The sequence below is a fragment of the Callorhinchus milii genome, unplaced genomic scaffold, assembly GCF_018977255.1.
Source record: "Callorhinchus milii isolate IMCB2004 unplaced genomic scaffold, IMCB_Cmil_1.0 Scaffold4, whole genome shotgun sequence".
Classification (NCBI taxonomy): domain Eukaryota; kingdom Metazoa; phylum Chordata; class Chondrichthyes; order Chimaeriformes; family Callorhinchidae; genus Callorhinchus; species Callorhinchus milii.
This window is the reverse complement of record NW_024704745.1, coordinates 6,573,032-6,591,485: the sequence shown is the minus strand read 5'-3', so window position 1 is coordinate 6,591,485 and position 18,454 is coordinate 6,573,032. Positions and strand designations below refer to the sequence as shown.

General features: G+C 41.1%; 1 protein-coding gene across 3 annotated transcripts in view; it reads left to right on the top strand.

Moving 5' to 3' along the window:
- Window positions 1–18,454, top strand: part of cadm2b (cell adhesion molecule 2b) — a 509,630-nt gene that overhangs the window by 152,666 nt on the left and 338,510 nt on the right. The gene's annotated exons all lie outside the window — the stretch shown is intronic.

The following is an 18,454-nucleotide window of genomic DNA, read 5'->3' as shown; positions in this document are numbered from 1 at the left end:
TTGCCTCTACAATTAAGACTATATTAAAGAATTTTCTACAATTCCATGTGATCTTAAATTTTAAGATAAATGGTCTTATAGGCCAAGACTGTGGAATTTCAGGTCTCATGTATTCACTGACGTCTTGTCAATTGCCTAGCTCAATTGGTAGTACTCCAGCCTCTGAGTCAGAAGATTGTGGGTTGAAGCTGCGCATTGCGACTTTGAATGATCAGTCTAGGCTGACCCTAGTGCAGTGCTGGAGGTGGTGCCACATTGTTAAAGGTGCCGTCCTTCGAATGAAACACTGAACTGAGGTCTCGTTCACCTGTTTGGATGGACTCATTTCAAAATTACCATTTAGAGAATCCTTGCTTTCTTATTCTACTTCCCAAAATGTATAACCACAAACGTTTCTGCGTTAAATGTTGACATGGACAGTACAATAATAACCTCATTGATTTAACTGGATGCTTCCCTCAAAAGCACAATCTTTTTGAACCTTGGGTTTCATCTGTGTGCCACTATAAGCCACTTCCAACATCCAAAGGGCAAGAAGTAAAGAGCAGTCAGCATGGATACTCAATGATCTGTCCTTTTTTGGTAACACAGATTTATTTCTGTAATTCCTTGATAGCCAGAGCTTTACAGAAGCTTGAAATGATCTCAGACTGTCCTCAGTCACCCACTATTACTTCTGAAGCTTGTTGCAGAATTCAATTTCCAGTAGAAAAATTACTATTCTCTTTTTATGATCCTTTGCCTAGATTTGAGTTGGTTACATAGGTTTTGTTGTGGGAGAATGATTCCATTTGAAGAAAGATTGAAATGGAGCATAATCTGGAGATTTACCGTGGTGAGAGGAATGCATAATGAAGATACAAGCAGGTTATTTCAGATGGACTAAACGCAAAACTGGAAGACAGGAGTTTAATCAACCTCGAGCAAAATGTAAGATTAGAAGGAACTTGTTTTTCCCCAGAGCAGTGGATACGTGGAATAGACTCCGAGTAAAAGCAGTTGATGTGTTGATTAACATCTTCAATATGAGCTGGATAAATATCTAGTTAGGAACAGTACTGAGGGATATAAAGATAATTTGAGACGATGGGATGAGCAGTGAACCGTGTTAGTTGCTGAGCTGCTGGGACCTGAGAAATGTCATGCCACGGCTGAATAATGCATCCAGGATGTAAGGTTGGATTCATACGTTGGAACCTTCTTCAGTTTAGCTATGGGCTGGACAGGGAGAACACTTACAATAGCCTTTGCTTGGAAAGTGAAGTGTGTTTTGGAAAGTCCTGGGTTCCATTTGGTCTGTACAGGTACGAGACTCAGTAGGGTCACTTTCCTTGCCACGGTCCAGTCTTCCTTGTGTTATTTACATGTTCGTCTTATTGCAATATCTAAGCACTTCTTCCTCAGTCATTATCGTTGGCTATATATTTAATCCCAAATCTCTTAATCCAAGATGTATTTAATACTAGAATCTCCTACTGCAAGATAAATGTAAACTTTGGGCCGTGGGATGAGAAAGCAACTGAGTCATTTTAAATTTCTGTACATTCAGTCACTAAAAAGATATGAAGATGTTAGAAATAAATCAGGCGACAGAAGCTGCAAAGCCCAACACAGAATCCCAACTGCATCGATATATTGTAATTTGCAGGGAAAAAGATTGCTATTTATGTAAGATTATAATAATAATCCCTGCATTTGATATAGCCCCTTATCATGTCTTTGCGATGTCTCAAAGGGCTTCACAGAATATACTGTAAAGTGAATTGATTAAAACAAGCAATAGTTTTGTCACCTAAGGCCACTTGTTTCCTTGTTGTCGGGTTATCACAATTGAACAAGGGATAACAGAGTAATCGCTGCTATGCAAGAGAACGACTTCACAGATCTCCTCGACAAAACTGCCCAACAGGGTTTCTGTTGATGCTTGAATCTTATTTTAATTCACAGATGAAAAGGTTGTGAAACGTGTGTCATCATTAGCGCAAAGCATTTAAAAAGCATGTGTGATGTTACTGGGAGTTTCTCTATAGGGAGCAGAAGCTTCAGGGAAACACTCTTTATACACTGAACATAAATTACGAAGCGCAATGAGCATTTTTCCCTCCATTGCATGTGGCTTTTTCATGTTAAAGTTCTGGAGACCAGACAAATCTGGTTACAAAGCGAAGTTTATAAATAAAATATATATGCATTCAGGGTTTAAAATAATGAGAGTTGGAGTAAAATATTTCCAAAATTCATTCCTTTGACTTTCAAAGGCAGCACTTATCTCGTGTGATTTCAACATCTTGACTTGAAATTGCAGAAGTAGCGCAGATATCTTGTTCTTTTTTTCACTTCGCTTTTTCTTCTTTAACACGGTCCTATACCTCTATTCTCACTTGTCTGTAAGTAATCGATGCTTCTTTGTAGACAACAGTTCAATGGATGGCTTAAGTTGGTAATTTGTTCAAAGTTTCTATTTTTCCTTTTGGTGAGGAAATGAAAGAGCAGCAGTTTGTCAACATGACTCAATTGGTAGGGTTCAGACCTTCGAGTCAGCAGTCTGTCGGTTCATGACTGGAACTCGTGTAATCTATGCTAATACTTATAGTCTCTGTTAAAGCATCTTAACTATGTGTGTGAGCACTTTCAACTGAATGACATTTTTTTTAATTAAAATAATGAATAAAATTATGATAAAGTAATGAGTAAAATCTACTGCCCTACAAAATATTTGTAATTATAGTTTTTACAAGAGACATTGAGATCTAGGTGTAAAGAGATCCCACCTTCACGCTCAGATCCCTAAACTGCTGTCTATAAATTAATGGTCTTTCAAAAGTTTAATTGGTGTTCATTTCCAAATCTACCTAAAATGGAGATACTAATAAATGCCAAATTTGATATGTGTAGAAATCACAATTATATTTATAATAATAATAATCCTTGCATTTGATATAGCTTCGTATCTTCAAGACCTCACAAAGTGTTTCTCAGAATATACTGTAAAGTGAATTGACTATATATTTTTGTGGGCAAATCATTGAAATCAATCAGAGCTTGATTTAGGAATCGAGGAAAGGACCAAGTTCTTAACGCTTATCCCTGGTGGGGAGTGGGGGTGGAGATTGGTTAGGATAGGATGTGTGTGGCCTAATGTGACAGAGGGTGCAGGCTGCTAAGGCATGGATTACATTTAACATTTTGCCCACAAAATATACAGTGAGTTCACTTTACAATATATTCTGTGAAGTGCTTGAGACATCTCAAAGACGTGATGAGGTGCTATATTAAATAAGACAATAAGACGTAGGAGCAGAAGTAGGCCATTTGGCCCTTCGAGCCTGCCCCACCATTTAATAAAATCGTGGCTGATCTTCTAACCTAATTCCATTTACCCGCCCTAACCCCATATCCCTTAATCCCTCTATCCTTTAAAAATCTATCAACCTCAATCTTGAATATTTTTAAGGACTGAGCATCCACAGCCTTCTGGGATAGAGAATTCGACAAATTCACTACCCTCTGAGTAAAGAAATGTTTCCTCAACTTAGTTCAAAAAGGCTGACCCTTACTCTTGAGACTATGACCCCTAGTTTTAAATTCTCCAACCAGGGGAAACAGTCTCACGGCATCTACCTTGTCAAGACTCTTAAGAATCTTATAGGTTTCTTTAAGATTACTCTAATTCTTCTATATTCTAGAGAATATAGGCCTAGTTTACTCAACCTCTCCTCATAGGTCAACCCCCTCATCCCAGGGACCAACCTAATGAATCTACGTGGCACTAAAGTGAGTATGTCCTTTCTTAAATAAGGAGACCAAAACTGCACACAAGGATTATTATTATTATTATTAACAGGACTAATCAAACCAAAAGAATTCCTTCTATTCCTGGAACACAGGTTCACCAATAACAAAATAAGTTCACCAGTAACAACCTGGACTTCTAGAATCACAAGAGGTAATGAGGGCTTCCTGCACCACTTGAGCTGTACGCCAGCATTATATGTAGGTATTATTGTATTTTAATTGTTACATCATACCAGGCAATGAGATTTTCGGTACGCTAGTAATGAAGTAAACTTGATGCAAAGTTGATAAACTTCAGAAACTATTTTTCCTCATCTTCACAAATCTTGATGCATACAGGAGCGAGAAAGTCATAGAGGGGGACATGAGATTGCAATAGGTGAAATGGATGATTGTGTGGCGTTGAAACACCAGCATGAACTAGTTGGACCAAGTGGTTTGCTTTCGAGCTGTATCATGTAATTCTGACCATGGGATGTAATGTGCTCTGCCAGGTGGAGAACAATGGCAGAATTTCACCTTGACAAAGACATTTTAATCCCAGCAGTGGTGGTATTAAAATATGGGTGTAAGCAGACAACAGAGTGGGAAAGCAGACAATGCATTGGATTTGAGATTTAAAACTCACTTTGGGATCGAAAAGAATAACAACACACAACATAGAGTCTGAGCGAGCCACGACGGGAGGGTGATATAATTAGAGTTAGAGGCACACTGGTGTAAATGAGAGCCAAACAACATAGCTTTAGCCTTGCTAATATTGAGATGTAGAAATTGTGGCTCATTCACGATTTTATGTCGGCAGAACAGTAACATCTCTGGAATTATTAAAATTAGCAGAGACATAGAGATTCCTGTTGTCAGCGTAAATGTGAAAACTAACATACTGTACAATAACAACAAATTGCATTTATGTAAAACTTTTCATGTCAGGAGGATGTCCCAAGGTGCTGGACAGTGTAGGGTTTGCACCCGAGCTGGGGGTTGGAGGCAAGGTGATGGAGGGCAAAGGGGGTTAGGGTAGGAGGGTGACCAAAGGTATAGTCAAAGAGGAAGTTCTTGAGATGGGCCTTGAGGGAGGCAATAGAGAGGTGAGCAAGAGGGTCTCCATGAGGATTTCCAGAGGTGGGGGCAGAAGGGCTGAAGGCCAGACTGCCGATGGTGAAATGGGAAGGGCAGGGCATATGGAGCAGGTCAGTGCCCACCAAGCAGAGGAAGAAAACAGGTTGGTAACGTTTTAGTAGGTCGCAGAGGTAGGGAGGAGCAAGGCCATGGAGGGCTTTAAAAGTGAGGACCAAGATCTTGAACTTGATTCTCTGGGGAAATGGGGAGCCAGTGGAGCCTGGTGTTAATTGGCTCACGGAGCTTTGTGCGGGAGAGGACATGAGCTGCAGAGTTCTGAATAATCGTCAGTTTGTGCAGGGAAAACTTGGGAAGTCTAGCTTGCAGAGTCGAGCCTGGACGTAACAAAAGCATGGATGAGGTTCTTGGCAACCTGAGGGGAACGGTATTGGTGGAGTTGGGCAATGTTGTGGAGGTGGGGGAAGGCAGAATGGGTCATGGTACGGATGTGGGGGTTAAAAGACAGTTAGTTGAAGGTCGAACAAGGTTGTGTGATAGCTCATGAGGTGGAGAATGCATCTAATAATTACAAATTGTCATTGAGGAGTAGTGTGGAAATTTGGAATAGAGGAGACTAATTTTTTGGGGGGTCAGCCGAGTGTCTGACACATGTGGAAACCCATTACCATGCTTAAGACTATCCAAACCAAACTGAGAATTCCATGCCTCCCATCTACACATGGAAATTTCAGAGATGTTTGTTGGAATGGAATGCAGACTCTCTCCTTGGAGGTACGCATCCTGCTTACCTAATTCCAGACAGTATTAGGGAGCAATTTTGCAAGATCCAAAGCTTGGGGACCCCAGAGTGGAGAGAGATAGAGTGTGGGAGTGAGAGAGAGAGTGTTTGTGAGAGAGAGAGAGAGAGAGAGAGAGAGAGGGTGCGAGAGATGCTGGTAAATGCTGGAGTCTAACCAGCTAAAACAGTATAGCTTGCCATTGAGACCACGGCCCGGCAAGCTTTCCCACTGCCTGTCCAGCTAGGACTACTCTACCTGTTGGGCCTTTGGCTTGTTGGGTTACCGGAACTGAGTGGGAAAAATCCCCGTCCCCAGTGACTGGTCTGCCTTTCCAAGTCCTGCCATTAATAGCACTGTCTGGCAAGCTTCCCTCTGATTGTCATAGGGATAATAATAATAATAATAATAATAATCCTTGCATTTGATATAGCGCGAGGAGCTCAGTGGAAGAATCCGGGTTCTCATGACTATTCTGCCTCTCCCAAGTCCTGCTGATGAGCAAGGCTGGCTGGTCTGTCAGCAGCAGTGCCTGAGAGTTCTGTGGCTCAGCTCGAGGTCAGAGTTGTGCAGGATTCTATCGATTAGAAGCTTTAGTGTGAGAGGGAAGCAATTGGATGACAGCTTGGGGACCTTGGGGGGGGGGGGTGGAAAAGGCTGAGGCGACCTTCAACAATATTGAAGACCAGAGTGATTGTAGATAGTACTTTTCTCCACTGCCTGGTAAAAGCTCCATTAAATCATGATAAAAGCAGCAACTTTGGTAAGAATAATGTTTAGCATAGTGGTGACTGTATTTATGATAAATATGAATATTATTGAACATTCAAAATGCATTTGTCAGTCTGGATAGAAATCACATTATCTTCCAGCTTATTCAACGGTCGTCTCTTCCATTCCTCTGTACCTTACATCCAAAGCGACCAGCAAAGCACAACAACAACAACAACAACAAGATTCCATTTATAAAGCGCCTTTCACGTCAGGAGGACATCCCAAGGCGCTGCACAGTTGGGTCATGACCCGAGCATTGGGGAAATGGTCAGGGTGAGGGGAGGGAAGGGAGGGAGCGAGGAGGGGGGAAATGGTCAGGGTGAGGGGAGGGAAGGGAAGGAGCGAGGAGGGGGAAGAGAGTCGAGAGGGGAGCTGAAGGCACGGTCAAAGAGAAAGGTTTTGAGACCGGCCTTGAAGGAGGAAAGGGAACAAGAACCAGGAAATGCATTGGCACTTCAAATTATTCGAGTAAACCTGTCGCTCACAGAGATTGGCATTTATTGGGGTTACTAGTCACCGATATCCCATCAAGCACAGTGAAATCAGCAGATTACCAGTTGACTGATATTGATTGTTACTTGCAGATATCATGGGCTGCTGTTTTAGATTTGAGAAATTTCCTTGACACTGACAAGTTTGTGGAGAGGAAAAGGTGGCTTGTCTGACCCGGTGGGTCAGGGGGTGAATTTTCGTAGGGTTGTAGGGAAATGCGCACAAGATACAGAATGGTTACAGAAAATACTGTGGTTAATATTTTATACACTGGACTTTGGTGGATTTTTGTGAAGTTAATGAAAGAAAAGCACTGGTGAGAGTGCTTTGAGAGAGCTATTGATTAAATGAACATCTGGTGTATCTCCAAGTAAAGAGTTGCCCACTGAATAGATGCTGTAATTTAGCCAAATATTGCATATTGCCTTTCTGCACTGAATTCAGCTGTGATGCCTTTGATAAGGCAGAAAAGCAGTCTATTGGGATGAAAACCATCTATTTTTAAATCCTTCAACTATGCCAAGCCATTTACCAGTGATTTGTTGAAAGTCAGTCTTGCAGGGTTTTGTACAACTAATAACATTTTCAAATGCAAATTGCTTTTGTTGCAAGATGGTGGTACTGCTCCATAGCAGTCCCGGATTTTACCCAAATTTATATACAGCATTTTACAATTTTGTGTGAAGTGAACCATAGGACCTCACAGTGCAGAAGGCCGTTGTGTCTGTGTGCTGACGTTTTGAAAGATCTATTCAGTTAATAATAAATTAATTAATAATGCATTTGATACAGCGTCTTATTGCGTCTCAAGGTGCTTTGCAGAATGTACTGTAAAGTGAATTGATTGTATATTTAAAGTTCCTTTGATCTGCCTTTTCTCCTAAGGGGCGAAACCGTAGGCAAGTTTTCTTACTCCACATGCCTCTGTTTACCCAGTAGTAATTAGGAACCTAGTTGTTAGTCAATTGGTGGATCATTTTCAGGGAAGTAATAATCCCTCGAAAAAAATTGGTCACTCAATTCACGACTGTTTGTGGGACACTACCGTGTGCAATTGGCTGTCACTTTTCACCTGCGCAATACACAATCATTGCACTTTACAATATATTCTGTGAAGCGCTTTGAGACGTCTCAACAACGTGATACGATGCTGTATCAAATACAAGGATGATTATTATTATAATCCTGGCAAATTTAGCAATCTAAGTGGTTCTATCTTGAAAGCTAATATGAATCATGCCTTTGAAGTGCAATGGTCAAACTGGAATCCATGTTAACTTTTAGAATTTTCTGTTCAACACCACAATACATTTTCTGGTAAAAGCCTAATTTTTCTGTTTCTTCTCCATTAATCTACGACTGTTTGTGGGACATTGCTGTGCGCAATTGGCTGCCGCGTTCGCCCACAAATATACAGTCAATTCACTTTACAGTGTGTTCTGTAAAGCGCTTTGGGACGTCCTCCCGACGTGAAAAGCGCTATATCAAATGCAAGGATTATTATTATTATTGTATTGCCCAGGGTTCATGTCGCTTTCAAATCATATTATTTCACCCCAACCAAAGGCTGGTCATATGGATTCGGAATTGGAAGGAAGCCAAGATTTTTGCTAAGGATTTTTTTAGGTATTTCTTTAATTGCTTTATAGGGTCAGACGTTTAAAGCTTTCCCAACGAAATGCCTGAGGATGTTTAGTTTGGCTTAATGAACAAGTGGAAAGTTATATGACTGAACAACTTTCATTTGCAGAGATTTGATATCATTGGAATAAGAACTCCTTTGAAAACCGACACATTCCTGGGAGAGTCACACTCATTTCAAAGAACTGCAATTCATTCAAACTGGACATTTTGAATCTACAGACATCTATTATGTCAGTGCTATTACATTTTATTATTATTATTACATAATCAAATATAGTACTGATGCATTATAAGTGCACAACTATTACTTCATTCGTATTTGTCAAATTCATTTACGTTTGGTTCAATTAGTTATTGGCTTCTGCCACTTAATCGATCTTTACAGTCTCCTTGAAAGACTGAGTAACTTAACGGCTGACACAATGTCGTTACATTATTAAAGATCATATCAGTAATAAACCTTTCATTTGACATAGTGCATTATGACGTTGTCAATGAGAGTGCTTCACCCCATTTTACTGTAAGTGTAGTGACTGTACATTTGTAGGAGTTTGTGGCAGCAAATTTGTGCACAGAAATGCCCCACAAATAGACATGAAGTGAATGACCAATTTCAGCTGAAGGATTGTTAGCTTTTTCTTTTCAAATAGTGCCATGGAATCCAAAGGACAGCACCTCTCTCAATCCAGCATTCCCCCAGCACTGCATTTCAACATCAGCTTTGATTGTGAGCTTGATGTCCTGACGTGAGATTTGACCCCACAACTCCCTTACTCAGAGGCAACTGCTGTCAACTGAGCCAAGCTGATACCTTGATGTAAGGTATTGTTGTTAGGCCAAAGGAAGGTTAAAATGTTTGTAACAAGCCTGGGATTCTTAGTATTTTTGTAACATGCAGATTGGAAGGAATACAGGAAAACTACTGTATTTGTTGGTCATAATTCGTTTGTCGTTTTGTTTTACAAAAGAGGTTGGTCAAATAACTAACAAAACAATTTACAGATTAACTGCACTTTCCCCAGAGTGTTTCTTTGAAAGCCAAGTTTCGAGAAGTGGCCAGAAAGAGCTAAATAAATAGCCTATTCTGATTGACAGTGAATGTAGGCTATATTTAGACTCAGTTTGTAAACCTGCCTGCTATTTAACATCTGTCAACATGGAAATAACAGGGTGCACCAGTGTAATAGTGAGTTAACCATCAGTTGCTCAAGTTTAACGCATCTGTACACATCGTTGCTGCTATGACACACACATCAAAGTCTCAAACATTGCTGTCTTCATGATTATGTGGGAACTAGCTTTAATGGAAAAATAGCGGTGAACAGGATAGAAGTACGCAGTATGCACAGTACGCATACCTCTGTCGCTCTATGGGATCGTGAAGCACTGCCTTTTACAATAAGTAAAGACTGATTTGTAATGTAATACATTTCACAAGAGGATTAGAGGTTAGGGGAAAAATGCCTTTGCCTCATCTTTCCCTGTTGTTCTCCCATTAGAATTACTTTGAACATTACAGCATGGAAACAGACCATTATTTTTTGTGATTGTGCCCCCAATCGGTAAGCAATAAATTAATAACAATGCTAAATTTGATGTAACGCCTTTCGCATCAGAAAGATGTCTCAAAGTGCATCCAATGTTTAGTGTAAATTGCAGTGACTGCATTTTCCATCAGATGCCATCCTTTTTTGACAGCACCTAGGGTCACCTCCTACCTCAAGCTCTGCCACTTTTGGTTCTTATTGTAAGTGAATACAGCAGCCAATTTGCACACAGCAATATCCCACAAACAGCCACAAAGAGAATGCCCAATTTCAATTTGGGGAGCATTAGCGAGGTCCCTAAACTACCTTCTCTTTTTGAGTGTGGCATCTTTAACATCTATCTAGGCACACACGGGACTTTGGTTTAACTTGTAACCCGAAGAATGGTCACTCAGGAATTCAGGAGCCCAGATGTTTGTGAACTCATTTCAGCATAGATGAACTCAGTGAGTGTGCTACCAGCTGAGCCAGAATGGCACATAGTTAGTTTGTTTGAATTAAAAGAGAAGGAAGTTTCTCCTGGTTTTCTGGCCAACACTCCCCCCCCCCCCCCCCAGTTAAGCACTTCATGGCTTCATTTGCTACAAATACACAGTCACTGCACTTTACAACCAGTGCTACTAAGCTCCCAACACGAAAGGCACAATAAATTATAGCTTCTGTTGAAGACCCACGATACACGGGGCAGTTTCTGTCCCTCGTTGCTATTTGTATGCGTACAATAAATACTTTTGCCTGCTGAAATTATTCAAAGCTTTCAGCAACGTAGAGTCGCACTTTGTAGATGTGAGAGGCATTTCCAATGTAAGAATGTGTGTATCTTATCGTTATTACGTGCACCACTGTGTGATCGTAGTTAATGTCTAAGCTCATCGTTCAACTCTGTCATGAAGCCTCGTGCCCTTCACAGACCACTGAATCCTGATGATCCCATCTCACGGCAAACCAGACATAGTGAATTTTAAGTTTGAAAAAGCACTTTTTATGCATAACTTGGCATATCTAAAATAGGTATTGATGGAACAGAATTCATTTTAGCTCCTGGAATTAAAAATAGATTTTCTTTTAATCCGTTAAAGATGCAATATATTATACAAAACCACCGCTATTGATTTCTGTCCCCATTTTTGAATATTACACTTCAAGCGTGGCGTATAAAGCAGTGATGTAGTTGCTGTATGGCTCACCACCACTTTTATTACCCCCGCCCTCATTTAGCATTAATAGTGCGTTCTTAATCACATCGGAACATCACGTAGCTGTCATGAGATCCACCACGAACCTTTCAAAGGTCTCCATGTAGTAACTCAGTCAGCCTCCTACAGAAAATATCTGTCTCAACTTCTAAATCTTGATGGGACTTAGCTGAGTCACCGGCAACAGCAAAAACCTGTCAGAATTGTTTGGACGTGCTCGTGCAAACCTATACTGTTTTCCCAGTCAAAGGCCTCAGTGGTACCGATATTTCAAAAAGCTACTTAGTCCTGTAAGATGTAAAGCTCGAGGTCATATGGTGCCAATTAAATGCATCAGCGAGTGGTGCCCTAGGATTGCCAATGTGTTGAGTTTCCAACAGCAATGTTGGCCACTGAGGGGAAGTCAAAGGCCAGTGACTGCTGGCAGCTCACACAGCTATTAGCTGCAGCATTGGCCTTTGACAATGCTCCTCTCCATTAGGAATATAGAAACTTAAGAGTCCGAAGATATTTATAAAGCAACTGTATGAATATGATTTCTTGATTAATGATTTTGCTTTGTCTGACATACACGAAAAGCGCTCCGAGACGCTGCCCGGCTTGAAGCGACTATGTAAAAATCGTTGTTGTTGAAAACTCATCACGGTGCTTTGGAGCAGTCATACCAAACAGAGAATTCCACATATGTATGTCATCTACACAAGGAAATGTTCCCTTGTCTTGAATGGTTATGCACTCTCTCCTCGGGGGGAGCACCCCTGCTGACTCAATTCCAGGGAGTGTTCCGCACTTCAATAGGAACCAAGTTACTGCAGGTAACTGCTGGAGTTGAACTGGATAAAATGGCAGAGCTTGCCATTGAAAGCTGGCAGGGGTAACAAGAGCGGAGTGGGAGTGGAGAATTCCTGACCTTAGTGACTCGTCTGCCGCTCCCAAGTCCTGCTGTGCTTGGCTGGCAGGGCTGTGATCAGCAGAGCCCCGCAGGACTGCAGACTTGTCTGCCTCAGGAATTGGACTTTCGAGACTGGCACAGAGGTTGGGCTCGATTCTGACATTCTGTTCCACCAGTTGGAGATGCAGAACTTGAGCAGTAGCTCTCTGCATACTAGCCAAGCCCTGGATGAACATGTTCACAAACCTGGACTCCAGGTGCTGCCTTCCAGCGATTGTCGTCTTAAGCCTCAGAGTTTCCTCATCAGGAGCCTGACAGACATCTTGTCTTCATTGTAATGGGAGGACCTATGCAGACAGCTTGTGATGTGCCAGCCGCCTTGATGTTCATGTCTGCCCAATGCCAGGCATACTGGGCTTATTCAACACGTGGATGGAAGGGGCTCATAACATCAAAAGTGGGGAGGCTGATAGAGACGATTAAGTGGCCAAGTTTCAATAACAATCCAGAGGTACCCACTCTGTGCAAACAAGCCACTGATCTGCAACTTTCTGTAAAATTATCTTTAGTGATAAGGTATCTGCTATGCCCTGAAGCTCTATACAACATCCTGCTCTTCTCCCTCGATGACTAATAACAGACCTGTAACTGCCTGTGTGGGTGTCAGCACCTAAAGCTGCAGAGGCTGTCATCCTAACATAAAACATGCAGTCATTAACTTCTCTATTTTGCTGGCCTCCGTTTTGAAGATTTATGGAAGTGTATGTGTGTGAGTGTGAGAGTGTGGTGGATAAGCCAGAATCTATAAACATCATCCTGTTCTGTTCATCTTTCCTTCAACCCATTTAGATGCCATCCCTATCTGCCAGCAGGACATCCTGCAACTACTGGCAAAATCACCCTGGAGGATTCCCTCTTACTAATCCTCTCTCCTTTGTCGGCATGCAGCGATGTTACAAGTGGCTTCAAAAAGCCTCTGAATCTCAGCACTGAGGCTGCCAGGGCTAATTGGCCCCTGGAGCTCAGTCTCCTGTCTCTTCATTGGACTCTATCTCAGCATTGTCACATCCTCTTGAAAGCAGTGTTTATATGTAGGATGCATCTCCAGGTAACAATTATCGCATCATTCTGCTTGGTGAGCGGGGGAAGGGGGAACAAGTCAGAAGCCTTGTTTAGAGAGCTTCTGACGTGCTGTGGTCTTGTTGACTGATTTTGACCCTGTCAGTGACTAACACTGAAAAAAATCAATTCACATGTTAACATTTTGGCTGGAAAGAGGGTATTGGACCACTATCCAATCCCCTTTACTCAAATACCAATTGGTGACCAGAATTTCAACCCCAATTAGTTGATTCATCAACTTTAATCTTACGTGAATTTAGAAAAGGGGATATTGGCCAAGATGAACCCAACAACTTGCATTTACATAGAGCCCTTCATGCGAGTGGTGTCTCAGAACACTCACAGGAAAGATAGCAGGAGAACAGGATCAGAAGTTATAATTTATGGTATGGACTCAAAATGGTAGACTGTTTCCACTGGAATGGAATTTGAAGGCTTTAACATTTTAAATGTTTGAAGAGGAATAAAATATTTCCCTTGTTAAATAAATATTTAATTCAAATATTGTTAATTAAAATATTTAACTTGTTAAAGTTATAACTAGATTCCAAAAAATATATCCAGTCAATTCACTTTACAGTACATTCTGTGAAGCGCTTTGAGATGTCTCGAAGACGTGAAAACTGCTACATCGAATTCAAGGATTATTTATCATAAAAGAAATTCAGGATTTTTCATGCAAAAGTTTGTTCGAGCACAACAATAATAACAATTCTTGCATTTCATCTAGCTAGTTTCACTGAACCACATAAATTTATAGTAAAGGAGAAGGCAATTTGGCCCATTGTCTCCATGTCGGCTTACCTTAAGAGCAATCCATTCAGTCCCATTTATCTGCCCTTTCCCCACACCTCTGTAAATGACTCTTGTTAAGATATCTGTCTAGTTTGCATTAGGAGGCTGTCTCAAAGCTCTTCACAGGATTTACTGTAGTGTAGGGACTGTGCATTTTGTTGGCAAACATGGAATAATTTGCTATATGGTACACCATCATGTCACTTAAAAGAGAGTTGGATAAAGATTTTGAAGAAGGAGGGATTTAAAGGGAGCAGGTAATTGAGATGAGATAGTTTTAGTGCAGGACAGCACCACCATGGACTCAGTGGGCCAAATGGACTAATTTGTGCTTTTTTAAAAAATCTTTCTATCTCCCTGCTTTTCTTCCAAATATTGCCATTGTAATTATTTTTGCTTCTACTCAGGTTTACAGCAAAAATATTATACTTTCTGGCTTTCCTAATCTGTTCCCTGCCCAAGTAATATCTAAAAGTAGACTAGATATAAATTATTACCAGCAGACAAATACAATTCGCACAATAATACATTTTTTTAATCTTTACTACATTTCCTATTTCCCTCCTGGATAGCCTGGCCCAGATTATATGACAATCGCAGAACACCATTAACTGATTTATTTTCTTGAACTGTCAAATGGATTCTTTTTTCACTGTTCTCAGTTCAGTATTCCATAAAATGTTACTGATTGGATCTAGCCTTGCTTGTGATATTGTGCTTACTCTGAAATCATTTCAATTCAGAGATTTGAACTTTAATAAGGGACCTGTTAGTGGTTTTACAGGTACATTATTTGGTCATTGATTGATTTCAATATTTCCTAAATTCATACTGTATGTAAGACAGAACTTGTTGATTGAAATGTCTCAGTGCTTTTCGGTGTTTGTCAAGTGCAATGGCTATTTTTTGTAATAATAATAATCCTTGTATTTATATAGTGCCTTATCACATCTTCGAGCCATCTCAAAGCGCTTCACAGAATAAACTGTAAAGTGAGCTGACTGTACATTTTGTGGGCGAAACGCGACAGCCAATTGTGCACAACAGTGTCCCACAAACAGCGGAGGATTGAGAGACCAAATTATTATTTGTTGGCCAAATGCAGCAGGAAATTTGAATACAGCAAAGTCCTGCATACAGTACATGAGGTAAACAAATTACATCACCTTTATATTGAGGGATGTGTGTGCTTCACTGTCATTTGTCTTCCGTTGTTCTGAATGCCAATTTCACTTTTGGGCTAACAGACGGGTCCTCGTTTGAATGTCTCATTTAATGTCTCCGCACCTCTAAAGCAAGGTTTCCCCATCAATACGTTGGAGTGTCACACTCGAGTCTGGACTGAATGAGTTATTTATACTACACAAGTTTAAAGTTACAACTTGAACCACACATTTTAAAAGCTTCAGACAAACCACACCATTGAAAATATTTGTTTCAATCTGTTGTTCAAATAAGGTCCTGCCACTATAGGTTTGTGTAATGCATATTACACCTGTTTTTCTATGGTGCTGTATGGATTAGCTGTGACTTGAGCACGCCTGAGGTGCAACTGATAAGCATAGAACTCAGACTGCGGAACTAACCAGCTTGTCAATAGTTTACACTATATCTGGAATATTCAGAGTAGAAATCTTAAGCCATTATTGTGTTTATGTGTAACCTTCAATTTCACATGATAATGGTTAAATTGCCAGGAGAGTTGGGGTTTTGAGCACTGGTATATAGGACAGTGAGGTAACAAACAAGGCAGTTTTTCTTGTTTAGTTTGAAACAGGATAAAATGCCAGAGAAAGAAGAGTTATTTCACACTTTAAGTATTTAAGTATTAAGCAAAGAGGTGTTTGTGGGGAGAGCGGAAGTTTCTGTCTTTACTTGAGTCCAGTGTGACATTTATGTTCATTTTTTTAATCTCTAATGCATTTGCCTGCTGCCAATCTGTTCCCATTCAAGGGGTTTGAGATGGAGGAGAGAGAGAGAGAGTGAGGGAGAGAGAGAGAGATAAAGAGAGCAGTGTAGAACGAGCCTGGTGCCTGATGGATGACAATGGCCTTTTCTGGTTCTGTACAAAAAAAAACTTGCATTCGGTAGAGCAACTTTCAGGAGAGCATCTCAAAGCTTTTCACATGATTTGCTGTGAAGTGTAGTGACTGTATTTTGTGGGGAAAACACAGCAGGCAATTTGCGCGCAGCAATGTCCCACAAACGGAGATGAAGTGAATGACCGATGTTCCCAGACCTTTACCAATTGTGCTTTGTAACTAGCTGCTGGGATGCATGCCCGAATCACCCATTAACTTTCTCTCTTGATTCTGTTCTTTTGCTCTTTCGCCTCCATCCCCCGTCCTCTTCCACTGGGAGGAGGCAGGGGAGTTGTACATCTCCTTTCAGCACCATCTCAGATGACGATTGAGAATTTACCATTAATAATGGAATGTGGGAAACTGTATTGTTCGGCATATAATAACTTGTGATTATAAATTGAGATTTTTCCGGGGGTTGTTGGATTATAAAGCAACGACTATTCTTGAATAACAGAATTTGCACCTACATGGCGCATTTTAAAGGCCCAATTTGCAAATGCAAGTTGCATTAATTAGAAAATAGGGTTGTCTGTAACTCACAACGTACAAGGCCCGCCATTGTGGAGGATATACATAATCTTTCTGAACTTTGCATTCGATTTCAGTCTAAATACTTTATTAGCTGTGGCTTTTGCACTCTCTGTTGAAAAGATATGAATCGCTGTTTTAAGCCCTGACGCCTTGGTTCTTGTCAGTTTTTGTCCTGGAGACTGCAGGCCTTAAAATAATCATTACATTTGATATAGCACCTGTAAATGGTGAAACGTCACAAAGTGCTTCACAGGTAGTAGTGGCTGTATTTGAGCAGCACTGCAAGGTCTCACAATCAAGAAATGAGTGACTGATTTATCTGGATGATTCTTGGCCAGAGGTCCAGGAGAAACTCTTGGTATTCTTTAACACCTTATCTTCTAAGTCCTCAAACATAGACCTTGTTTCCATTGTAACTGATGTACAATTAATCGGCAATGTATTATCAGTTGAATTCTGTTTGTGAGAATTTTTCAACTTCCAGTTACAGCCAATTATGATTACTGATTGATTCTCTGATCGAATGATCCTTCAAAGCAGGAAACATTAAAGCAATTGCAGAATGATACATCATGGGAAAAGCTTTAAACTTTCTGTTCTTGTGGAAGTTTGGAACTGACCCAATTAAATTATATGTTGGAACAGAAAAATTGCGCTACCATTCAATTGGTATCATCAAATGCAACGATTATTAATCATCCTTGCGTTTGATTTCATGCTTTATTCCATCATCAAGATATCTCAAAGCTTTTTACAAGATATTTGCTTTGAAGGGCGGTGACTATTCACTTGTATTTACAGGTAAATACAGCAGCCAATTTGCTTAAAACACTGTCCCACAAAATGAGTAATTTTATATGGGGGATTGTTGGCTGCAGATGGAGAAACTTCCTTCCCTCTTTGAATAGTGAAATAGCTTCTTTAACATCCACCTGAACAGGCAAGCAGAACCTCAGCTGACGTCTCATCTGAAAGCCAGCACCTCCACCAATGCAGAACTCCCAGCAGTGCTAAGCAATGTCAGTCTCGACTGTAAACTCAAGTCTAGACGTGAGATTTGAAGCCACAGACTTCTGACTCAGAAGCAAGAGTGCTACCAACTGACCAACTGAGCCAGGCTGACGCCTTTTATTATTAATATTTCATGTTAGAGACTCAGGGATAACAAAGACAACTAGCACTTATATAGCGTCCTCCACGCAGGGTAGCATCTCAGAGCGCTTAACAGCCCGACTCTGAGCCGGGGGAAGGTGGCCGTAAGCACAGTCGAAGAGGAAGGTTTTCAGGTGGGAAAAAGTGGAGAGATGGGGCAGGGTGGGGGGATTGAGGAAGAGTGTTCCAGAGTTTTGGATCGTAGTGGCTGAAAGCGTGACCTCTGATGGTGGGACGGAGGCGCCGGGTGGTGGATTGGGGAGTGAGGAGGTCGGAGAGGTAGGGAGATGCCAGAGAGTGAAGGGATTTGAACACAAGTGTGAGGATCTTGAAGTCGATCCGTTCGGTGATGGGGAGCCAGCGGAGCCTGAGCCAGAACTGGTGACATGGGGGTACGGAGTTTGGTCCGGGTCAGTTCTGAATGAGCTGGATCTTTTGAATGGTGGAGCTGGGGAGACCGGCAAGGAGTGCGTTTGAGTAATCCAAGCGGGAGGTGACAAACGCGTGCCCAAGGGTTCCAGCTGGATTTGGGGTAACGTCCGCTTGGAGGCGGGCAATGTGGTGGAGGTGG